The sequence below is a fragment of the Sapajus apella genome, unplaced genomic scaffold, assembly GCF_009761245.1.
Source record: "Sapajus apella isolate SASKATOON/1434 unplaced genomic scaffold, GSC_monkey_1.0 scaffold12, whole genome shotgun sequence".
NCBI lineage: Eukaryota > Metazoa > Chordata > Mammalia > Primates > Cebidae > Sapajus > Sapajus apella.
Genome location: NW_022436952.1, coordinates 35171780 through 35198137, shown reverse-complemented (window position 1 = coordinate 35198137; position 26358 = coordinate 35171780). Strand labels below are relative to the sequence as shown.

General features: G+C 41.6%; 1 protein-coding gene and 1 long non-coding RNA gene across 3 annotated transcripts in view; both read right to left on the bottom strand.

Annotated features, from left to right (window-relative positions):
• MYO1D (myosin ID) overlaps positions 1-26358 on the bottom strand; it is a 359991-nt gene that overhangs the window by 43979 nt on the left and 289654 nt on the right. The window lies entirely within an intron of this gene.
• Positions 247-26358, bottom strand: LOC116553429. Its single transcript, XR_004269746.1, has 3 exons — positions 26076-26358; positions 5484-5490; positions 247-260 (listed from the first exon to the last, which is right to left on the bottom strand). It is a non-coding gene; the product is annotated as an uncharacterized LOC116553429 (long non-coding RNA).

Sequence of the window (26358 nt, the reverse complement as noted above, 5' to 3'; positions counted from 1 at the left end):
TAGTGTCCCAAGATATGAGGGCCAGGATTTATTCTTCTAGATCAAGGGTTGGCCATCTAAGATCCAAGGCCAAATCTGGTTTATTGTCTGTTTTTGTAAATTAAGTTTTATTGGAACACAGCCATGTCCATTCATTTCCATATTGTTCATGGCTACTTTTGTGACACAATGGAAGAGCTGAATACGTGTAACAGGGACCATATAGTCTGCAAAGCCTAAGATATCTATTATCTGGCTCTTTACCACAAAAAGTTTGCTGACTCCAGGTTTAGATGAAAAATCAAGAAATTAAAGAGAGTTATGTCAAAGAGCAGGGGCTATACATGTCAGTATCAGAAATGTTTAGTTTTCAGAGTCTAATTGCTTTTTATAATTAGTCTGAGACTCGACAAACAACATTTAAAGACTCCAATTATGACATGGCCAGTTTGAACTGAGGGTTGGCTATTAGCACAGAAGTCCATAGAAAGAGAAATGAATCCATAAGAAGGAAATGTAATCCTAGTACACTACCTGGCTCTGGAGGAAACAATGCTTATAAAATCATAGTAATATAAATGTCAGTTATTGGGTTTTGGCTTTAGAATCAATCATCAAAGTGGAAAACAATATAATTATTAACAATGTAAAAGTAAAGCTATAGGTGTCAAATGTTCAGAGGGAGAAAGGGAGCAGTAAGGAGAAAATCTGGACCACTTACATCTTCATTTGACATGATGAGTCAAGGGTGTCTGAAGTTGATGGAGTATGAAAAAAAATTCTTGTATATTTTTGTATTTCACTGTTTCTAAGGCCCCATTTAAAAAAAAAACCTGTAATATCTTTGAACAAGGAAGCTCCTTACTCTTCATGATACCATAGAAGTATAATTGGCAGTGCTGTTTTTCCTTACTGGAATAGAAAATAATGGTGCATCTTATAGTAGATGGCATCTTAGATTTGATGATTACAGTATTTTGAGTTGCAAAAGTAACGGACAGTAAGCTAAAGATAATGGAACAACTAACAAAAATTGGGACAGAGTGGCCAGAGGCATCTAAGTAAAATAAATCATCTTTTTTTTTTTTTAGAGACAGGGTCTAGCTCTGTTGCTCAGGCTGGAGTGCAGTGGCATGATCACAGCTCACTGTAACCTTGAGCTCCAGGGCTTAAGTGATCCTCCTGCCTTAGCTTCCTGAGTAGCTGGGACTACAGGTATATGCAACACTGTACCTGGATAATTAATTTTTTTTTTTTTTTTGGAAACAAAGCCTCACTCTGTCACCCAGGCTGGGGTGCAGGGACGTGATCTTGTCTCACTGCAACCTCCGCCTCCTGGGTTCAAGTGATTCTCCTGCCTTAGCCTCCTGAGTAGTTAGGATTACAGGCACCCACCACCATGTCTAATTTTTTTGTATTTTTAGTAGAGGTGGTTTTTCACCATGTTGACCAGGCTGGTCTGAAACTCCTGACCTCAGGTGATCCACCTGCCTAGGCCTCCCAAAGTGCTGGGATTACAGGTGTGAGCAACTGCACCCAGCCGAATTTTTAATTTTTTTGTAGAGATGGGGTCTTGCAGTGTTGCCCAGGCTGGTCGTGAAGTCCTGGACTCAAGTGATCCTTGAGGCTTAGCCTCCAAAAGCATTGGGATTACAGGCATAAGCCACTATGTCTGGCCTAAACCACCACGTTTTACAGTCAAAGGTCAATAGATGATGTCCACATGTATTTTCATTGCAGCCCTATTCACAATAGCAAAGACATGGAATCAGCCCAAATGCCCATCAATGACAGACTGGATGAAGTCTACATATAACCAAGAATTACTATGTGATACATATACACCAAGGATTACTATGCAGCCATAGAAAGGAATGAGATCATGTCCTTTGCAGCGACATGGATGGAGCTGAAAGCTATCATCCTCAGCAAACTAACACAGGAACAGAAAACCAAACACCACATGTTCTCACTCATAAGTGGGAGCTGAACAGTGAGAACACATGGACATAGGGAGGGGAATAACACACACAGGAGGCCAGTTGTAGGTGGGGATGAGGGGAGAGAGAGAACATCAGGATAAATAGCTAATGCATGCTAGGCTTAATACCTAGGTATATGTGTAGGAAACTACCCTGGCACATGTTTACCTATGTAACAAATCTGCACATCTTGCACATGTATCCCGGAACTTAAAATAAATAAAATAGATGATGTTCAAATGTGATTTTTTATTTTCAAAAGGCCAGGCTCTGTGGCTTATGCCTGTAATCCCAGCACTTTGGGAGGCTAACACAGGAGGTTCTCTTGAGTCCAGGAGTTTAAGACCAGCCTAGGTGACGCAGGAAGACCCTGTCTCTCTATATACATACACACAAAGCAGCATGTTGTTTATCTTTTCATTTAAAACGCTTTCACTTTGATTTTTTTAAAAATCATGTGGTATTATTTTCTTGTGGCTTCTATAAAAAATTACCATAAACTTAGTGGCTTAAAACAACAGGAAATGACTTTTTCACAGTTCTGGAGGCCAGAAGTCTGAAATCAAAATGCAAGCAGGGCCATGTTCCCTCCAGAGCCTCTAGGGTTCTGTGTCTCTTCCAGTGTCTGGTGGCTGCCAGCACTCCTTGGCTTGTGGCTTCATCACTCTAGTCTCTGCCTCTGTCTTCACACTGCCTTCTCTGTGAGTGTTAAATCTCCCTCTGCCTTTTTCTTATAAGAATTTATTAGTGGCACATAGGGCCCACCTGAATAATCCAGGATAATCTAATTTTGAGGTTCTTATTAAATCTGCAAAGAGCCTTTTTCCAAATAAGGTCATATTCACAGGTTCTAGGGATTAGAACAGGAACATTTTTTTGGGAACCATCATTAGCCTGCCACACATGTATAAGCATTAGTTTGATTTTTAAAAATGACAAGTTTTAGGTCATTCTACAACTTTAAGTCTTTCAGTTGATTTCCATAACTCACAGAATCAAGTTCAAATAATGTATTGGTTAAAAATATGGTCTCTAAACCAAAAACACAAGCAACGAAAGAAAAAACAGATAAACTGAATTTCATCAAAATCCAAAACTTTTGTGCTTCAAAGGATACCACCAAGAAAAAGAAAAGAGGCCGAGCGTGGTGGCTCATGCCTGTAATGCCAGCACTTTGGGAAGCTGAGGTGGGCGGATCATCTGAGGTCACTAGTTCAAAACCAACCTGTCAACATGACAAAACCCCGTCTCTACTAAAAATATAAAAATTAGCCAGGTGTAGTAATCCCAACTACTTGAGAAGCAGAGTCAGAAGAATCGCTTGAACCCAGGAGACAAAGGTTGCAGTGAGCGGAGATCATGCCACTGCATTTCAGCCTAGGTGACAGAGAGAGACTCTGTCTCAAAAAAAAAAAATTAAAAAAAAAAGGGAAAAAAAAATTAAAAAAAAAGGGAAAGTGAAAAGATAACCCACAGAATAGAAAAAAACTTTGCAAATAAGGAACATACGTATCTAGACTACATAAAGAACTCTTAGAACTCAATAATAAAAATACAGCCCAATTGAAAAATAGACAAAGGATCTAAATAGATATTTTTCAAAGAAGATATATAAATAGCCAATAAGCACATGAAAACATGCTCTACGCCGTTAGTCATCAGGGAAATGCAAATCAAAACTACACTGAGATACCTTTTCATATCGATTAGGATGATTATAATACAAAAGACAGATAGTGGCCAGGCATAGTGGCTGGCACCCATACTCTCTGCGCTTTGGGGAGGCTGAGGCGGGCGGATCACTTCCGATCAGGAGTTCAAGACCAGCCTGGCCAACATGGTGAAACCCTGTCTCTACTAAAAATACAATAACTAGCCAGGCATGGTGGCGCAGGCCTGTAATCCCAGCTACTCAGGAGGCTGAGGAAGGAGAACTGCTTGAACCTGTAAGGCAGAGGTTGCAGTAAGCTGAGATTGTGCCACTACACTCCTGGCTGGGAGACAGACGGACTCCAAACAAACAAACAAACAAACAAACAAACAAAAAGACAGTAAGTGTTGGCAAGGAATGGATAAATTAGAAGCTTTATACACTGCTGGTAGAAATATAAAGTGGTCACCTGCTTTGGAAAATGGTGTGGCAGTTCCTCAAGAAGTTAAAGATATGGTTTACTATATCACTCAACAATTTAACTCAAGAAAAATGAAATCATGTCCATGCAAAAACTTATGGACACTTGTTCAAAGCAGCATTATTCATAACAGCCAAAAACTGGAAACAACCCAAATGTTGATCCACTGACAAACAGATGGACACAATGTGGTCTATCTATATGGTGGAATATTATTTGGAATAAAAAGGAATTAAGTCCTGATGCATGCTACAACATGGATAAACCTTGAAAATGTTATGCTAAGTGGAAGAAGCCAGTCACAAAGGACCACATAGTATAAAATCCTGTTGATATGAAATGTCCAGTGTAGGCAAAGCTACAGGTGCAGGAAATAGATTAGTGATTGCCTAGGATTGGGTGGGGACTTTGAGGGAATGGGGGTGACTGCTAAAGGGTTTCCATTTATGATAAAATCATTTCTCAATTGATTATGGTGATAGTCGCACAACTCTGAATATATTAGAAACCTTTGAATTGCATACTTTAAGTGAGTGAATTGTATGGTATGTAAATTTATGTCACAATAAAGCTCTTTAGATAGTTAGCTAGAAGGCATCTAGAATCAGAGAATGGTCTAGTCCCAGCTCCAAGAGAATGTACAGGCGAATTAAAGCAAAAATTCATGTAAAACTTTTGCACAGAACTTGGCATGTAGTTGATCTTCTATGTGTGCACTCTTATTGTTTACCTGGCATTTGAAGCTTCCTAGGACTTGGCCCCTGCCTATCTCTGCTCCCTTTTCATCACTGTAACTCTCCTCCAGGGTGCTTCCCTGCCTCACCTGCTTAGGCAGGTAGACTTAACTCTCTGCCTTCCCTGAAACAGCTTCAACGCCTCCTGCTTTACTGTGATACTCTCTTTTCCTCCCCTGCCTTCACCTGGCTAATTCCTTTCTTCTTCCTCCTTTGCATTCAGGAAGCTCCCCCAAGGTCTCTAAGACTGTCCTTTCCTCCCCACCAGGTTCGCTGCTCCTTCTAGGAAACCGCTGGCTCCCAGAACACACATCTGTGACAGCATTTACCCTTCTCAGCAGCATTTGTCTGTGTGCCTCCTGTCTTACTCACCTTTTACATCCAGTGACTTGCACAGTGAAAAAGAGCAAGAAATGGAAGTGCCAAATAACCACGGGCTGAAAGAGGAGTATCATGGCACCAGCAGTTATAACCAAAAAAAAAAAAAGAAAGAAAGAAAAGAAAGCATTTTCCACTTCACTATCCAGACTGAAGAACCTCTCTGTCCTGTGGGGCTGAGGAGCCTGGCACACTGCAATTGTGCTTTATCTTAAATGCATGCGTGTGCAGGCCTGCTCTGCTTCTGCCTCCATGGTGCGACAGGGAGGGGAGGTCACTGGCTGCCTCGTGACATCAGTGAAGCCCTACTTCAGCTGTGGCTCAGTCAGTTTATTAACACTTCATTGATCCTCATGTCCAAACATGTGTACTAATGAGAAGGGATGTCCAGAGAGCACAAGCAGTGTGCCGTTCACACCTGGCAGCAAGTAGAAACTACATTTGCAAATCCTGTAGGAGGTAATGCTTAAAAAAAAAGCCAATGGTTGGGGGACAAGAAGGAATGAGTAGTTTCTAAATGTTTCCTGTATCATAAGTGCAGTCCAGTGAGAAGTCCAGGGAGGTCTGTGTGAATCTGCCCTCCAACTCTTAGAAGGAGTGAGTTCCCTAACCCCAGAGGTATCCAAGCAAGGGTAGGACACCTTGGGGAGCACAGCCTACAGAGGAAGCTGGATTTCATGATCATTAGCTCCACTCCGACCCTGGGATTCCATGATTATAAATTATATCTGATTATCTGGTGAGTCATTCAAAATGTGAGGGCTGCCGTGCTCTACTACCCCAGGGTGTGCTTCATGTCACAGTCTAGGTGAGTGGCACCTATGGAGTGTGCATAGCACAGATCTCGTAGCCCTAAGAGGTGGCATGCTAAATCCTGACTAGATCATCCCATACATATTAAAGCAATAATTAAATCTTTTTTTTTTTTTTTTTAAGGTGGAGTGTCGCTTTCTTGCCCAGGCTGGAGTGCAATGGCATAGTCTCGTCTCACTGCAACCTCTGCCTCCCAGATTCAAGCAATTCTCCTGCCTCAGCCTCCTGAGTAGCTAGGACTATAGGCACGTGCCACCACACCTGGCTAATTTTTGTATTTTTAGTAGAGATGGGGTTTCACTATGCTGGCCAGGCTGGTCTTGAACTGCTGACCTCAAGTGATCCACCCACCTCAGCCTCCCAAAGGGCTGGGATTACAGGTGTGAGCCACCGCACCTTTCCAAATCATTTTTTAAAAAATTATTTATTTATTTTCATGCTCACCAACGTTCCAGCCAGAAAATCTTGGGTTTTTTTTAAGACAGGGTCTCACTCTGCTGCCCAGGCTGGAGTGCAGTGGCATGATCACTGCTCATTGCAGCCCTGGCCTCCCATGCTCAGATGCTCCTCCTGCCTCACCCTCCTAAGTAGCTGGGACCACATGCATGCACTACCATACCCAGCTAATTAAAAAATTTTTTTTTGTAGAGATACGGTCTCACTATGTTGCCCAGGCTGGTCTTGAACTTCTAGGTTCAAGCAATCTTCCTGCCTTGGCCTCCCCAAAGTGCTGGGATTACAGGCATGAGCCACTGTGCCCAGCCTAAAGCTTGCTTAGTTTTATATGACATTGGCTTTCATTTGAAAAACTCTACTATCCAAATTGTACACATGGCTTAATGAAATGGTGATATATTTTAAAGGAATCTCCAAAAATGAGGAGGACCGGGCTGGTAAAAGTTCTGTTACTGACCATGTCTTAGGAAGGTGCTCTTAGAAAATACTAGCAATCTTCTCTCATCCCCAATGTTAGAAAGCCAAGGATAGACCAATACCTCTCAGGTGTGCCAGGGAAATATGCCAAATGTTTTGGAAAGTAGGTATACCTGCATATAGAAAAATAAGACTCAACTACATGTTCTTTGCAAGTATCACATCAGTCAGGCAATTGCTTTCCTTATTTTTATTAAAAGAGAAAATGGCCAACACTTGTTCATACATACACACACATACACACTCAAACGTACACCCTTTACCTTGTATGCTATTCTAAGCATTATATATATATATATATATATATATATATATATATAGCCAAATTAGTCAAATTCCCCATCTTATTGGTTGATCTGGAAAAATATTTGATAAAATGCATATTTTTAGTACTCTGTGACTTCTCTTTCTTCAAGGTTTCTCTGTTCCCTATATCTGGGCACAGACCTTGTCCGCCTGCCTTGCATATTGCTATGGAGTCCTTGCTTAGGGAGTGAGGGGAAGAGGCATCTCTTCACCTTCCAAGGTCCATCTTGTTCCATCTTGTTCCTCTCTGGCCTCTCCCCCAGGATGCCTGTGGCCCCGAGTCTGCATCTCTTTTTGGGCAGAGTGGGCGAGACACAGACCAAGGAGTCAGATTCGAGTTAGAATCCTGACTCTGCACTTCCTAGCTGTGTGTACCTCCGGCAAGTGACACAGCCTCTCCAGGGCTCAGTTTCCTCATAAAAAATGGAAGCAATACTCATCTCATGAGGTTATAGGGGGGTAACTGAGAAAACCTATGTAAAGCATGTGGCTCAGTGGCAGCACCCAGGGAGCATCAGTAAACAGTAGCATATTATTTTCCTGTTTTAGGCTTCCTTCTGCATGTAGTCAGTCTCCATTATTAGCTTGTAAACACTTTGAGGGATCAAATATTTATTGAAGTAATAGGGAAAGGAATGTGGGAGAACTGGAATACCATTCCACCTCTTATTAGGAAGACACTCACGGAGAATCATGACCACTCTCTTACTTCTGTCCCTAACTGGTCCCTGGTTAATTGATCAGACTAAGCCTACATTGTTCTGCCAGCTATATGGTAGACTTTAATTAGCAAAGATAGCAAAGTATGAAAGGTCAATTATTATACATTCTTATTGTGATACATAACCTCTAAGCTCAAATTTTATATGCAATTCGCCACATGAAATACACCTCCAATTTCTGAAGTATCCGGGTGATTATTTTTTGGTTCCACATAAGTGTCAATCTCTGTATAATACTGAAGAATAGAAAGTGGGGTGAAATGCTTTCTCCCTTTCCTCTGTACACAATAAAAATTTAAGGTCTGCTTCTTTTCCTTGGTGTCTTTTCTAAAGAACTTGGGGTACTTGGGAGTATGTATCTGAAGCCCTGAGCTAAATTCCTGTGATATTAATTTCATCGGGTTTGAACCAGGGAAAGCTTCTAGTGGAGACTCATACAATTCTTTCACACTCCGGGAATAACAGCCATTGAGGCCTTCCCAGACCACGTGGCTGCATATTCAGTCTGGGTCCCCTTCCCTTCACACACCCGCCCTGCAGCACCCTGGCTGCCTTTGTAATGGCCCTGAGCTGTTAATGGTTCTGATGCTGCACCCGGTAGAAATGGCTCCTCCACTATGGATTTAGCCACTTTGAGGGCTGAACAGTAGCTCATCCACTCTCTGGTTTTCCTTTGGAATTCAGTAATGAACTCATTAAATCACCAACTTGTTGTGACAGGAAGTCATTCAGATGCTGATGCTATTGCCATGGAAACCATCCCTCTGCGAGGAGCTCTGTCTGTCTTTGCCATGAAGCACTCCAGCTCCATAATTACTGTCACCCCCAAATAACACAGAGCCATCACGGCTGTGAGCAAGTCCAGAAGCAGGGGCACACAGAAAACCTATTTTGCTTTCAGATGATGAATCCTTGTTGGTTTTAGTATTTTTAGCACATATTTCTCTTCTGTGCCGGTTGTCTTTTTAATTCCTATGTGCTGGCTCCTTTCCAGCACCTTTCCTAGAGAAGCAGACAAAGGATTTTTGGGGGAACAGTCACCAGGGATACTCATTTAAAAAGAACATACTATTTCCCCAAATCCTTGTGCTCCCAAATATGAAAATATAAGTTCTCCTGCCTTTTAGGTGAGACCCCAAGAAAGGAATCCCAAATTTTATTAGCTTACAGCCTATAAAATGCAAAGGGAGTATCACAAATCAGTAATAATCAAATGTAAGTTCAGAGGTGCAGCTCAAAGTGATGTTTGCTTTATTTTGTTTGGGTTGTCTAGGCTATCACTGAGCTCCATTACTGAAGGCTGGCCAAGTCACAAAAATAAGGAGAACTGTTTATTTATTTTTTCTTTTTAGAGACAGGGTCTTGCTCTGTCAGCAGGCTGGAGTGTACAGTGGCACAATCATAGCTCACTACAGCCTCAAACTCTTGAGTTCAAGTGATCCTCTTGCCTCAGCCTCCTGAGTAGCTGGAACTACATCACCGTGCCCAGCTAATTTTAATTTTTTTTTTTTTTTGTAAAGGTGGCATCTTCCTATGTTTCCCAGGCTAGTGTCAAATTCCTGGCTTCAAGCAATCCTCCCGCCTCCACCTCCCAAAGTGCTGGGAATACAGGTGTGAGCCTCTGTGCCGGCTCAAGAACTCACCTTACTCAAAGCGGCAATCAAGTCTTTTTTCATATATGTTACAGCACATGGTATACTGTGAATATTCAGAGATAACCAGCACTTACTGAGCACCTGACAGACACTGTGGCAGGCAATTTACATTATGTTTCATGATTTAAATTAATTTGCATAAAAACCCCATGGGACAGGTATTTTTGTCCCAATTTTACAGCTAAGGAATGTGAGGCTCTAAGTTAGGTAAATTAAATAAATGTCATGTTTTTCCATATGCATAGTAATTAATATGTCACACTTCATGTATCCATAGGCATAAAGGTGACTTCTGCTGGTGTAGAATCACAGAAGCTCAGATTAGGAAAGGTCTTTCATGATTATCTTGTCCAACCAACCATTTCTGCAGCATCCGAAGTGATTGTCTGATCTCAGTCTGAATATCTCCAGTGACAGAGAATTCATTATAGTGGCCAGGCACAGTGGCTCACTCCTATCCTGGCACTTTGGGAGGCCAACGCAGGCAGATCACTTGAGGCCAGGAGTTTGAGACTAGCCTGGCCAACATGGCAAAGCCCTGAATCTACTTAAAAAAACTATAAAAATTAGCTGAGCATGGTGGTGCACGCCTGTAGTCCCAGCTACTTGGGAGGCTGAGGTGGGAGAATTGTTTGATCCCGGGAGGTAGAGTTTGTAATGAGCCAAGATTGCAGCACTGCACTCCAGCCTGGGTAATAGAGCGAGACCCTGTCTCAAAAAAAAAAAAAAAAAAAAAAAAAAAAGCTTGTCCTCTAGAGTATCTGGGTATGGAAGGCAGAGAAGGGAAAATGAGAAGGGGCCTAATAAGAAGGGGTTAGAGCTACTAGGAAAGGATCTGTCTGGGCTCCTCAGGAAGACCTCAGCAGGTCACTGACTCTATGAACATTTGCCAAGGTGGGAAAAAAATCTGTTTCCCAGTGCCAATGGGAAGCCATTGTGTTGCATGGGACATCAATGAGGGGATATCTGACTTCTTATTCAGTACCAGTTTTAATTCTTTTTAAAATATTTATTATTCTTTTCTTTTCTTTTTGAGATGGAGTCTCACCCTGTTGCCCAGGTTGGAGTGCAGTGGCACAATCTTGGCTCACTGCAACCTCTGCCTCCCAAGTTCAAGCAATTCTCCTTCCTCAGCCTCCTTAAGTAGCTGGGATTACAGACGTGCACCACCACACCCTGCCAATTTTTGTATTTTTAGTAGAGATGGGGTCTCACCATGTTGGCCAAGCTGGTCTTGAACTCCTGACCTCAAATGATCCACCCTCCTTGGCTTCCCAAAGTGTTGGGATTACAGGCGTGAGCCACTGTGCCTAGCTGACTTTTATATTATACACACCCACACACACCCACACACACACATACATATATTTATACTAAAAAAATATATATTCCACAAAATGCATAATCTGTATTTTTAAGACAGGGTTTTGTTCTGTTGTCCAGGCAGGAGTGCAGTGGTGCCATCTTGGCTAACTGCAATCTCTGTCTCTTGGGCTCAAGTGAGCCTCCCACCTCAGCCTCCAGAGCAGCTAGGACTACAGGACACACCACCACGACCTGCTAATTTTACTTATTATTTTTGTAGGTCTCACTATGTTGTCCAGGCTGGTCTTGAACTCCTGGGCTCAAGCAATCTACCCACCTTGGCCTCCCAAATTGCTGGGATCACAGGTGTGAGCCACTGCACCCTGCCTCATCATCTTTTGTTACAAATATAAACAAAGATAAGCAGTGAGCAGGAATCCCTGGGCTACCTTTTGAAATGCTAGGGAGGCCACAGGACGGGCATAGCACTGACTTTCTAATTTATAAAGCTCTGTTTTCCATAATGTTAATGTCATTCCTGTTTGTGGGAATTTAACTTTAAATGCATATAGCTAACATTTGGAGAGGGTTTGCCATGAGTTGGATGCCATACTTGGAGGCTTGCACTCATAAATGGTCATTTGCCTCTGCTTCCATCTAGGAACTACTTGGTGGCAAGGTGTGTGGTATATGCAGATACCAATGACCTGAATGACTTTTGTCAAGTCTCTTGATTCCCAGGGCCTCATTTTCCTCACTCTCACATGAAGGACATGGTAATTGCATTCTCTATCTTATAGAAGTATCATGAAGGAGGAGTAAAATGCAGTGTGAAAGCCTTTTGTACCCTCACAGACACACCCAGGATCAATACTTTGCATCTTTCAATCCAATCAAATTGACACTCAGTATTGACCATCACAAAAAGTATAAAAGCATAAAGTTCTATGGAACGTGTCTAATTTAGTGTTCTATGATAGTGAATACTTAAAGTAACGAAAAGCTCAATATTAATAATATGTTAGGTCAGATTTCCTTTACAATGAATGCCATTGTAAGATAAAATAATTTTCAAACTTCGAGCTATGATTTTTTTTTTTTTTTTTTTGAGATGGAGTCTCACTCTGTCACCCAGGCTGGAGTGCAGTGGCATAATCTTGGCTCACTGCAACCTTTGCCTTGCCTGTTCTCGTGCCTCAGCCTCCTGAGTCGCTGGCATTACAGGCGTGTACCACAACGCCTGGCTAATTTTTGTATTTTCAGTAGAGATGGGGTTTCACCATGTTGGCCAGGATGGTCTTGAACTCCTCATCTTAGGTGATCTGCCTGCCTGAACCTCCCAAAATGCTGGGATTACTGTGTCCAGTCTGAGCTATGATTTGTTACAAAAAAAATGCCACATAAAATTTTTTCAATACTACATATTTGCAATTTTTTTTGTTTTTTGGTGTTCACTGTCTCATGATCTAACCTGTTGCAAAGATTAAAGCAAAATTTTCCACATATAATCACAGAAGATTAGTAAGGCCTCTATAATACCATGCATTAAAATGAGCAAATCACAAACTGAGTCTAATGTCTTCATTCTTTGTAGATTTGTTTTCCATGTAATTAAAAAGGTGCTTGTGAATATACTCTGCCTACTTCTAAAAAGCATTTGGGGATAGCCTAAACTAATAGATACAGGATAAATAGAAGTGGGCCAGGTACTGAGGCTCATGCCTGAAATCCCAGCACTTTGGGAGGCTGAGGCAGGAGGACTGCTTGAGCCCAGGAGTTGGACACCAGCCTGGGCAATGCAGTGAGACCCTGTCTTTATGAAAAATTAAAAAATTAGCCAGGTTCCAGCTACTCGGGTGGCTGAGGTAGATCACTTGAGCCTGGAAGGCCGAGGTTGCCCGTGAGCTATGATTGCGCTGCTGCCTTCCAGCCTAGGTGACAGTGTCAAAAAAAAAAAAAAAGGAAATAAAAAAGATGAAATAATTTAAGAATATTTTCATCCAATTTACAGTCATTTCTTAATATTATCAGTGAAACAAATAATCTAGAGTTAGAAATGAGATCTACAGTTTTTGACACTGAAAGTATTTTATTCACTATAGCTAAATACTGAGTGGCTGGTAGCTGGTAATTAATGACTTCCAGGGGTGGGGAGCCTGTAGGATTGTCCCAAACTATAGGACTCAAAGAGAATGAACATAAATATAAGTAAGAAGTGGATTAGATCAAGAGGCAGTGCATGCTCAGATCACGTATTTTGCTTCTGTTTGGAGGTAACAGCAAGCCTTATGCAGAATATATTAAGAAGACCATACAAAAGGGAAATGAGTCACTTAAAAAAGACCAGAAAAGCTTAGGCTAACTGGCTAGACAAGACTTGGCCATGTGTTTTTCTGCCTTGGTTTCACTTCTATATCCTGAAAGCACCACCTTTTCTGAATCACAGGAGAGAAAAATGTTTTTGGCAAATACACACTGGACATTTCCAGCTTTACTCTTGCTCTTTCTCTGTGTCCCTTACACACACACACACACACACACACACACACACACACACACACACACAGAGGTGGCTTTGGAATGTATGTAGCTTTTCCTTTCGGCAGTCTCATCTTCATAATTATGTTTGACCTGGACTAACATTAAAAGATTTTGCTCTTCCTGAGAACACCCCAATCAGCAGGAGGTTCCATCTTCTCTTGGATGATGGCTCATTATCCTTTCTATTTTCTGATGGAATGAAAGCTCCATGGCACAGGAACTCTGTCTACATCTTGCTCACTCCATGGTATAGTGCCTGGCACATTGTTGGTACTCAATAAATACTTCTTGATTGAAGAAATTTTCACTCTCTCCTCTGGTGGCTGTCTACTTCGTCCCTAGTCTAGAAGCATGTTCAAGTCTCCTCTATTACACAAAAGATCAAAAAGTCCATCTGTCCTTCGCTATCCCTCCACTGCCACCAAATGCCTTGAAATTAAACTATCCATAGCTAATGTTCTCTCTCATTATTCTTTATAGTTAAGCTTTACTTACTCACTGTTTTTTATTTTGTTTGGACAGGATCTTGCTTTGTTGCCTAGGCTGAAGTGCACTGGCGTAATCATGGCTCACTACAGCCTCAGCCTCCTGGGCTCAAGTGATCCTCAGTCTCCTGAGTAGCTGGGACTACAGATGTGCACCACCACACGTGGCTAATTTTCATATTTTTTGTAGAGATGGGGGTCTTACGATGTTGCCCAGGCTGGTCTCCCACAGTGCTGGTATTATAGGCATGAGCCACAGTCTGGCCTGCACTACTCACTCTTTAACCTTTCTCATCCATCCATCTATCCATCCACCCATCCCTCCATCCATCCAACCATTCCCCCATCCATCCCTCCATCCATCCTTCCCTCTATCCCTCCATCCATCCATCCATCCCTCCATCTATCCCTCCCTCTATCCCTCCCTCCATCCATCCATCCATCCCTCCATCCCACTCTCCATCCATCCATCCATTCCTCCATCCATCCTTCCCTCCATCCATCCATCCATCCATCCATCCATCCCTTCATCCATCCTTCCCTCTATCCATCCATCCATCCAGCCCTTCCTCCCTCCCTCCCCTCCTTGGCTCCATCCCATCCATCTGGTCATCTGTCTATCTACCCTTTTTTGTCCTCCTTTCCTTTTATCTATTCATCCACTCTTCCAACTCCTTCCTTCCTCCTTCTGTCCTTTGCTTCTGTAAATGTACACATCAATGCTTACTATGCCCTAGGTACTATGCTGGGTACTAGAGATAGGAATTTTAAGAACAGTCACTGCAGTGGTAATGCTCTTGGTCCAGTGGAAGATATAGATGTGGAAACTGAAGCTTCTTAAACCAGGACATGATTTCCCTTGGATGTGCATCAGGGTGCTACAGTAAGGGAAACCATGGAACAAAGATGGAGAAACTTGCTGGAGAATAAGCTTTACTTTATATAAGTAACTGGAAACACTTGATGCCCAGGTAAATTAAAACCAACATTTAGAGTGATAGCATGAAAAACAGCATTATTAATTACAAAAACACAGGACTTTAAAAGAAGCATGCCAGGCTGCGCACAGTGACTGACGCCTGTAATCCCAGCACTCTGGGAGGCTGAGGTGGGAAGACTGCTTGAGCTCAGGAGTTTGGGGCCAGTATGGGCAATTAGTGAGACCCCATTCTCTAAGAAAAAAAAGGAAAAAGCATGTCATAGGCTGTGTTGGGATATGTCCCTAGTGAATGTTGAGTTAACTCTTCTCTGTTGCTGGGGGAACTCCCTTAGAGCAGCCTGAGAAGCACTGATAAGTAGATAACCACTGCACAAGGTGGCACGCTAACTAGAGATGAACTATAGCACCAAGGGAGCTCTGAGAAATTCACAACAGTGCTGAGTGAATTTTGGAGAAGGCGGAATAGGACTGCCTTTACAGAGGAGGCGATACCTGAGGGGGCTCCTGAAAGAGGAGCGGCTTACCAAGGAGGGCAGGGGAGAGTGCTGTGAGTGGAGGAAGCAGTGTGTGCAATTACCAGGGCTGTGAATGGACCTGACATAAGAATAGGAAAGAGTAGCAGCAAGAGTCAGCCCCTTTTCTAGCAGCTGAAAAAGGAGTGGGTTTTGATGGCACAATGAAGGGCCTAGGTGTCTTGCTAGAAAGTTCCAAAGCTGAAGACCATTCCCTCTCCTTGAAACTCTTTTGCTCTTGGCACTGTTGTCACTCTGGTTCTCCTACTTCTCCGACAAGTTCTTCTTAGTCTTTTTTGCTTATTTCTCCTCCTCAACACCCCTTTCCCACCTTTTGAATTTTATGTTCCTGAGAGTTCCTTCTTGGCCATGTTTTTCTTCTTCTTCTCCACACATGGCTTGTTTCATTCACTCCCACTGCTTCAACTTCCTTGAAGCTGGCTTCTGAATGCACACTCCTCATTACAGACTCATGGGCTTCAGGATCCCAGTTCTCACTGCTTAGATATTTCCACCTGAATCAACCTATACCTTTTTAAAATGAGTAAGTCCTAACATGTCTATGTCACCTTCCATGCTCTTCCCCTCCTTTCTAGGGCTCTGCCTCCCATAGTTGTTACGGTCCAGGTTAATGTAACCATGATCTACCCACTCTCCCAAATAAAATACCTGAGTCACCAGTTGCTCTCCTCATCATCTACAGCCATTCAGTTGCCTGCCCTCCTGAGCCCCTGTTCAATATGTTCTCTCCTTTGAAACTCCACTGGGATTCTCAGATGGGCTGAGAGTCCCTGTCCCTGTCCCCATCCCTGTCCCCGTCCCTGCCCCTACCCCTGCCCCTGCCCCTGCCTCTGCCCCTACCTGAGGTTGAGAATCATTGCACATAGTGAGAGCTACTCCTGATGGGTGTACTCTACAATCAGACTGTGTGAGGACAGGAAAGGATTGGAATCTCTGCCATGGCCAGGTCTCTTTTGGTCAACTGCAACACCTAGTTAATTGCTCTTCCTGATACCAGTTCCTTCCCCTCTAGAACCTTCTCCACATTTCTTCAGCTATCTTTTAAATACAGAAATCTGATTAAAGATGACAAATTATTGAAGAATGAGAAGGATATATAAGTGAATATTTACCTCACCTCTGGGTGGGGAAAAGCATTCATGTAAAGGCTAAAAGAATAGACAGAATTGACCATATAAAAATACAAAACTTTTGTTGAAAAAATAAGGCAATTAAAAAAGACAGACTGGGAAAAAATCTGCAAGTAGGGTTAATGGTCTTAATATATAAAAAGCTCTTAAAATTTAGTAACTATGGCCGGGCACAGTGGCTCATGCTTGTAATCCCAGCACTTTGGGAGGCTGAGGTGAGTGGATCATGAGGTCAGGAGTTCAAGACCAGCCAGGCCACGATGGTAAAACCCGTCTCCACTAAAAATACAAAAATTAGCTGGGCGTGGTGGCAGGCGCCTGTAATTCCAGCTACTGGTGGGGGGGGGTGCTGAGGCAGGAGAGTCGCTTGAATCTTGGGGGTGGAGGTTGCAATGAGCTGAGATCTTGCCACTGCACTCCAGCCTGGGCAACAGAGCAAGACTCTGCCTCAAAAAAAAAAAAAAAAAAAAAAATTAGTAACCAAATCATGAACACACCAAAAGAAAAAAATCAGCAAAGCATATGAATAATCCATGAAACATGTACAAATGACAGGTAGACTCATGGGAGAAAATGTTCAATTTCATTTAAGAAATGCAGGCTGAAACAATGGATATACAAAGTTTTTTTCTTTTTCAAACAGGCAAATTAAATCTAGTGCAAAGTGAGTAGCTTGGTCAGTGAAGTATGCTCATACTTGGCTGGTAGGAGCATAAAATAAAAAAAGCTTTTAGGAAGCTAATCTAGAAAAATGTGCAAAGAGCCTTAAAAAATATATACTTTTTGATCCCGCAACTCTGTCTCTAGGAATTCCTGAGGAAACAATTATGAATATGAATAAACGCATCCCCTTTAAGGATAATTATCACAGCACTGCTGGAAATTAGAAACATTCTAGGTGCTCAATCCAGGGCTTGGTTAAATAAACGTAGGAATTTAGCGCAAATTCCTGTGTCACTGTTCTTTCCCAGCAGAGCTTTTAGTACCTGTGTGCTGTGCTGGAAAAGAGCAGTGACACAGGAAAACATTTTCAGAATGTTTGCTCTATATTGTTAAGTGAAATAGCAATTATAAATAGAATGTACAGAAAAAAATGTGCATATAGATATTCATATAGTTTTCCAAATATAGATATTCATATAGTTTTTCCAAAACTATATGAATAGTTTTCATATTTGGAAAACTATATGAATATCTATATGCAAAGAAGATATAAAAATGTGAACAATGGTTTGAATGTGTGCTTCCAGATTTTTTCTTTAATGTACTTGTGTACATTTTCCAAAATTTCCGCAAATAGAGTTACTTTTGTTGTCAGAAAAAAATTTTTTAAGTGGTAACACAAAATCCTCCTCTGTTTTGGCTGCCTGTTGTCTGTTGGATAAAACTGAAAACTCTTGGCCTAGTATCCTAGGCCTGTCACAATCTGCCTCCTGCTCGGCTTTCCAGGCTGCTTTTCCCTGCTTGTCCCGGCTGGAATTCTGTATCTGTGGCACATTCACCAACACCTATGCCATTCCAGACCCTTGCCCACAATAGCCACACCCCTCCTCACATCACACACAAAACCACAAGCGGTGGCTAATGGTCTTTTCCTCCAACTCCTGGCCAGCTTTCAATTCCTCAAGCATACTAAGTTCTTTTCTGCCTCAGGGCCTTTGCATCAACCATTCTTCCTGACTGGGTTGGTCTTCACAGCTCCTTTTCATCTTTCCAGCCTGAGCTGAAGTATCACTCTTCATCTGGCCTTCTCCCACCACTCCATCAAAACAGGGCACCTCATTTTCTGCTTCAGAACCCTGTTTATTCCTCCTTAGCACTTATTACCATATCGCATTATTTTTACTCATTTGTCTAATTGGGTTTTGTGTGTTTGCCGCACTGGAATGTTCTGAGAACAGGGGCTGTGATGTGTCTAACCCAGGGCCTTGCATGTGGTGGGCACTTGTAGTTATTTATGGAATGGGTACAATGGAAAGACCAACTGCTCTGTAAAGCCTTCCCATGTGCTCCCATGGGACTCTGAGCACTTGTCTCTGCCAACCTTTCTCTATCTGTATTTTTCTTTCTTTTCTTTTTTTTGGAGACAGAGTCTTGCTCTGTCGCCAGGAGTCAGGCTGGAGTGCAGTGGCGCAATCTCAGCTCACTGCAACCTCTGCCTCCTGGGTTCAAGCAATTCTCTTGCATCAACCTCCCGAGTAGCTGGGATTACATGCGTGTGCCACCACGCCCAGCTGATTTTTGTATTTTAGCAGAGACAGGGTTTCACTATGTTGGCCAGGATGGTCTTGATCTCTTGACCTCGTGAGCCGCCCGCCTTAGCCTGCCAATACAGGCTTCTATCTGTATTTTTCTAACTGAATGCAGTTGTTTCTTTACAGCTGTTCCCTGCCATAGACTGTAGGTGCTCTTGACACAGGCTGGATTAGAGCAGTCAAGGCCTGGCCCATTGCAGGTGCTCAACAAGTGGGTGCTCTGAATGAATGGATGAGTGGGGCTCCTGAGGGCTCAAAGCAGGTGGAGGAAGCCATTCTAGGACTGAGCAGGAGCTACAGGTCACACAGATGATGAAACACTGCCTACAGGCCAGCTTCAGCTCACATAAGCCAACTGTCAACAGTGCAGACACAGCGTTTGTGGCCACAAAAAGTTTTTTTTTTTTTAGATTAGATCTTGCTATGTGGCTAGGCTGGTCTTGAACTCCTGGGCGAAAGAGATCTTCCCGCCTCAGCCTCCCAAAGCTCTGGGATAACAGGCATGAGCCACTGCGCCCAGCCAAAAAGTTTTAACTACATTTAAAAATGGATATTAGCAATGAGTTAGCAGCTTATTCTTGAGTTTCCCATTAAAAAAATGGACATCACATTTAACATTAAGACCATAGAAATTAAATGAAGGGAAAACAGGATTATTATAGTGTTTTGGGTCTGTCAGAAAATGATTTGTGCTAAATTCCCTAACCTAAGGAATTTACAGGCTCTTTGTGGAATCCGTAACTTGATGATGTTTGTTTCCTTTACAATGTGGCTTGGTGAGGCCTCTAGGAAGAGATCTCACATATTTTACAGACAAATAATGCAGGGAAGTCACCCAATTAAGGCAGTTTAAACAATGATGAATGCAGAGAATGGCGAGCAGCTTGTGGGACACCCTGCAGTTATCATTCTGTGAAATGATGTGTGCCTTTCACTCAGCAGGCTTAGTTTATCTTTAGCAAAGGTGGCCAAACTGGGTGGGGCCTGAGATGCTCGGGTGCTCTAGTTCAAGAGTTGGCAAGCTTTCTTTTTTTCCTTTTTCTTCTTTTTTTGAGACAAGGTCTCTCTCTGTTACTCAGGTCAGACTGCAGTGGCAGGATCTTGGGTCACTACAGCCTTGACCTCCCGGGTTCAAGTGATCTTCCCATTACCCACCCTCACTCCCACCCAGTAGCTGGGAATACAGGTGCCCGCCACCATGTCTGGCTAATTTTTGTATTTTTTGTAGTGATGGGGTTTCACTCAGCAAAGTCTTTTTATAAGAGGACAGATGGTAAATACTTCAGCTTTATGGGCCATACAGTCTGCACTGTAACTATATAATTTGGACATAATTATATAAAGTTTTGTGACACCTGAAAATTATATAAAATTCAAATTGTGTCTATAAATAACATTTTTGGGAACCCAGCCATGCCCATTCATTTACGTCCACACTCCACATCCACGTCCACATTCATTTACATTGTGGACGTAAATGAATGGGCATGACTGGGTTCCTATAAAATGTTATCTAAAGATACAATATGAATTTTATAAAATTTTCAGATGTTACAAAATATTAACCCTCTTTTGATTTTTCCCCTTAAACATGTAAAAATGCAAAGTCATCTTAGTGGTAGGCCAGATTCAATTGTGGATCAAGGTTTGCCAACCTCAGATCTAGTTTAAAACGGTTTGTCTGCGTGGGAAGCCAAAGGCTGACAGAAAGAAACACACTGAGAGGCAGGGCCCTGCTTGAGCTCAAGAGTAAATTCCTACCCTTCAGTACCTAGACCCAATGGAAACAATTTATTTCTGAGCACGGCCAGGCTGAAGATGGGCAGCAGACAGTTAACACCAAACAGAAGACGGAGCAGCAGAAATAAGACTTTGCTCTTGGAAGTGAAGAGTGTTCTTTGAAGTTTGATTAAAAGTGTTTTACTTCACACCTTATGGAAGCACATTATATTAGTGCTTTTTCACTGCAGGATAAACAGAAAGTCAGTAATGCACTGCTATCATTACATGCTCACACCTGCGGTTTGAAAACAGCAAACAAACCACTCTCCATGCAAGGGCACATTGTCAGATAACAACGGCTGACAATAAGAGCCCAGAAATGTTCCTTCTTTTCAAGAGAGCCAGGCTTCCTCCACAGTTCTCCCTGGTTTTGCTACAGAATAAATTCCCAGGGAGATGAGAGGAAACAGCGGTCATTAACAGGGTTCGTCTCTTCTGCCCCTCTCATTTTCTATTTTAAAATGTGCTTTCATTCTAAACATTTTACTTCTTCTGCTTTGAATAATACCAGTACCTTACATCTGACAGACAGTATAGTCTTGGGACAAGACACCAGGGTGAGGGGCGGGTATAGATGCTGGAGCCAGACTGCCTAAGCTCTTATCCTTTACTATAATAATTAGCTGTGGTCCTGAGCAAGCTACTGAACACTTCCATGCCTCAGTTTCTCCAGCTATAAATGGCAATAATAAAAGGACCCACCTTCTAAAGTTATTGTGAAGTTATATAAGTTGATGTATGCATGGTGCTTTGAATAGAGCCTAGCCCAGACTAAAGACTAGACAAATGTTAACTATTTTTATTATTATCTGCGTGTGTTTACCAAGTATGTCAGAATGTGTGCTTGCGTGTGTGTGTAATATGAACCAAATTGTCTTTCAAGGGCTTCTAAATTACTAAACGGGATCTTGAATTTCCTAACCTTTGCTTGTTGGGGCATGTTCTTTAAAGAAAAGCTTGTATAAAAAAGGGTTGGTAATCCATATACAATAGGGATCTCACTTGTTTTCTCAAGCTCAATTTATTTTTCTCATATAGTATTCTTAAATTAAGTTTAGCTTAATGTTGCCTCCTTACATATTTTAAGTTTGGCCTAAAGGTTTCTCCACACATAATGGCCTGTAACCTAACTGGATGTATGAGCAGATCATAACCTACTCTTGAAACTGGGAGCTAAGTCTCACTCAATCACACTAGCTGAGTTTCAGCCAAACACAGGTGTTCAGCTGTTCAAGCTGTGTTCAAATAAGGCACATGCTCAGCTGTATCCAATCCAGCTGCTTCTGTAGGTCATTTCTGTTTTCTATATTCACTTTCTTTTTCTGTCCATAAATGTTATCTGACCATGTGGCAGCCCTGGAGTGATTCTCAATCTATTCTGGTTTTGAAGGCTGCCTGATTTGTGAATCATTCTTTGCTCAATTAAACTCTGTTAAATTTAATTTGTCTAAATTGAACACTTTTAGCACTTTGTTACCATTATCTTTTTATCTCATTTCTTCATTTCCATCCTAATACATTTTACTACCTTTAGCTTCTCTTTTTATTGATATCATCTATCATTAATTTTTTTAGAATTTAAATCAATTTCATCCACTCCCAGCTGCAGATCTTTAAATGAAGTATTTCTTGACTCTTCAGTGTCACTGTCTGCATTTGTCAATGCTATGGTGTTGCAATGCAGTGACAGAGTTGTTATCCTATAGAAACTCTCATCCAACTGCATAAAAAGTGTGACAAGCTGTATATGCCTGATGTTAAAATACTAAACTATTCTGGAGAATAAGCTAGTCTCTTCTTTTGCATAAATATGGTAATTGATTCATATCACTATGGCAGGTCATCAAAGACACGGTTTTTAGAGTTTATAAGTACTATTAAGACAAAGCCAAAAGAGACAGCAGTAGTCCACAAAAGTTACTGCAAGAAAGAAATGTATCTTATGGATATAAAAAATGTATCTTACGTAGATATTTAAATTAAAAAAATTAAATACCCAGAGACAACCATATATATATATACAACTTTTATACCTAAAGTTAAAAATTCAGACTCAAGATCAGCTAACTCAAGATTAACTGGTGAATCTTTTTTTTTTTTTTTTTTTGAGACAGAGTCTCACTTTTGCTACCCAAGCTGGAGTGCAATGGCACGATCTCGGCTCACTGCAACCTCTACTTCCTGGATTCAAGAGATTCTCCTGCCTCAACTTCCCAAGTAGCTGGGATTATAGGCGAGTGCCACCACGTCCAGCTAATTTTTGTATTTTTAGTAGAGATGGGGTTTCACCATGTTGGCTAGGCTGTTCTTGGACTCCTAACCTCAGATGATCCACCAACCACAGCCTCCCAAAATTCTGGCATTACAAGCATGAGCTAAGATTGCACCACTGCACTCTAGCCTGGTGACAGGGCGAGCCTCTGTCTCAAAAAAAAAAAAAAAAAAAAAAAAAAGTTTGGAAAGTGACAAAAAGCAATAAAGAAATCAAATTTTATTCATAATACCATATAATCTAGAAAGAACCATTAATATTTTGATATTAACATAGTAGCATTAATATTTTACATATCATTTCAGTAACTAACTTTTGCTATAGTTAAATATTTTCCTTGATTATCAAGCCATGTATGTCCTCACTGAAGCAAAGCTGGAGAACATAGAAAAGTTCAAAGCAGTAAAAACAAAAGCACTCAGCATAAACAATTTCGACATATTTTCTTCTACTCTTTTTTTTCTCTTTTTGAGACAGGGGTCTTGCTGTGTCACCCAGGCTGGAATGCAGTGGCACAATCACAACTCACTGCCGCCTTGACCTTCCAGGTTTAAGGGATCCTCCCACCTCAGCCTCCCGAGGAGCTGGGACTACAGGTGCATGCTACCACACTGGGCTAATTAAGTTTTTGTATTTTTTGTAGAAACGGGTGTTGCCATATTGCCCAGGCTGGTACTCTTTCTTTCAATGCATATTCTTTTTGAAATTGTGACCACAAAAAAGAAAAGAAAAAAATTGTGACCACAATTGGAATATGGTATCACATATATAAAAAAACTTATTTTATCATAAGCACTTTCCTTTGACATCAAAAAGTTTGTAAAAGTGAGGTGCAAAAAATTTCATCATTTCATATCATTATTTATTTAGATATTCTTTAATCATTTAGACTGTTTCCAGTTTTTTACTATTTATAAATAACTTCTCCATGGATTTTTACATATAAAATTTTGTCCATATTTCTGATTATTTTCTTAGGATATTTCTTTCTTTAAATTTTTTAATTTTGTTGAGATAGGATTTTGCTCTGTTGCCCAGGCTGGAATGCAATAGTGTGATCACGGCTTACTGCAGCCTTGACCTCCTGAACTTAAGTGATTCTTTTATCTTAGCCTCCTGAGTAGCTAGGACTACAGGTGCATGCCACCAGGCCTAGCTAATTTTTAAATTTTTTGTAGAGATGAGGTTCTGCTATGTTGGTCAGGCTGGCCTCAAGTGATCCTCCTGCCTCGCCTTCCAAATTACAGGGATTACAGGCGTGAGCCACCATGTCTGGACAGGTTATTTCTTAAAAGGAGACTGTTAGGACAAATGATTTGAGCATTCAAATATTAGTAATGTTCGTCTTTTCCTCTAACTCTAAATGTATAACATAATCCTAGAAATAATTATGATTAACATTTTATGGTATTTCCTTCATCTTTTTAAAGGGCGGGGCATTTGAAAGACTCTGATATACTTTCAAATGGTTTTCCAGATTTATATCAATTACCTCTCAGCAGCAATATATCAATGCAGAGTGTTACTGCATTCTCATGAATGTAGACTAATATTAAAATAAGCTATACTGACTTGATGGAAAAATAGTATCTTACTGTCTTGTTAAGCTACCTCTGTTTATTAATGAAGTTGAGCTTCTGTTTTTCCAAATGCTTGTTAACTGTTTGTATATCTTTTTATTGTCTGTTTTCTCTTACAGTTTTTTTTTTTTGAGACAGAATCTTGCTCTGTCGCCCAGGCTGGAGTGCAGTGGCACAATCTTGGCTCACGGCAACCTGTGCCTCCCAGGTTCCCACGATTCTCTTGCCTCAGCCTCTGAAGTAGCTGGGATTACAAACACACACTACCGTGCCCAGTTAATTTTTTTTTTTTTTGCATTTTTAGTAGAGACAGGGTTTCACGATGTTGGTCAGGCTGGTCTCAAACTCCTGACCTGAAGTGATCCACCTGCCTCAGTTTCCCAAAGTGTTGGTATTACAGGCGAGAGCCACCGTGCCCAGCCTGCAATTATGGTGATTTTTAAATGTATAAATGCATTAGTGGAGGATGAGATTGATCTGTGTGTGCCTCAGCACCTGCATCTTAACGCCAGTAGGAGAATTACAGTGAAAACGGACAATGAAAAGATATGCAAAAAGTGAACAAACATTTGGTAAAACAGAAGTTCAACTTCATTTCAAATGGAGCCACCAACAATACACTGAGGTCTACTTCATGAGGAGGAGCTGAACAGTGCGGGGCTTCCTCATTCTTCTACCTGTCAACTGCTACATACTGGTTTAAAATAAGCTACTAAAGATTTGACTTAGTGTATGTAGTTTCTTAAACCCTCTTTTGATTCAGTATGATGCTGATCTTGGTTAACTACAATTCTTGCTGGGCTAAAGGCTGCATGGGAATATGTAAGTAGCAGGAGATAGTGAGATATATCAACAATTGATTAAAATCTGCTTTGCTGAAATTTATCTGTAGGGATCCAGAAGCTGGTTTGCTGCCTCCAACCTGCCCATTGACAATCAGAGATAATGTACATAAGTACTTCTGCTTTGCAACAGTGGCTTCCAAAGACACCTGTGGAGTCCCCACCCTGCAGGTACTGAAGCCCTGTCTGGGGGCAGTTAGCAGAGCCCAGGCTAACCAGGGAATAGAGTCTCATGCCCGTTGCTTCTTCCACTTCATGAGTTGGTCCATACAGGCTGAGAAGGGGGTTATCAACTAGCAGGCAGATTCTCTTTACCCTTCCTCTGAAGTTTCTAATTACTCACACAAGTCTGGATGTGAAGCTGACATCAGCTTCCTTCACAGTGTCACCTGGGAAAATCTTGGTCAGCCCACGGTCCCTTTCCTTTCTAAGCCGACACCCTCTACTTAGCAATTATGAAGTGGCTTTACAGTCAGTGCTGGAGCATAGTGTACAGCCCAGGGTGAATCTCGCACCCTCCCTTCCCTCAACCAGAGCCTACTGACCTACCTGCTTTCCTTCCTTCCCTCTTTCAGTATTTATTTAGTGTTTCCTGTGCTTGGTGCTAGGGATGAGTCAAATATATTTATGACATGGTTCCTGTTCTCAGTGAACTTGCAGTTTAATGGGGGAGATGGATTAAATATACAGACAACTACAGAGGAAGTGGGAAAGCAGCAGTGACCACAGGACCTAACAAAGAGCTGGAAGCCCTTCTGCATAGTTGCACCTTTAACTCTAAGGCATCAACTGAGGCTCCAAGCCATGCGGATTTTACAGGGGAGAGTATAGGAATGAATCCCCATCAGGCCTGTCTGCATTGTGTGGTCATTCTTACTAAGGTCAATCTGTGTTAATTCTAGAAACGGCATACCCCATCTCATAATCACATAAAATAGTCCATCAGCCTTGATGACAACTCTTCCTACTTCATAATGCATATAACTAGACGTAATTTTATTATAAAGAAAATACTTTTTTTTTTTTGGAGATGGATCTTGCTCTGTCACCCAGGCTGGC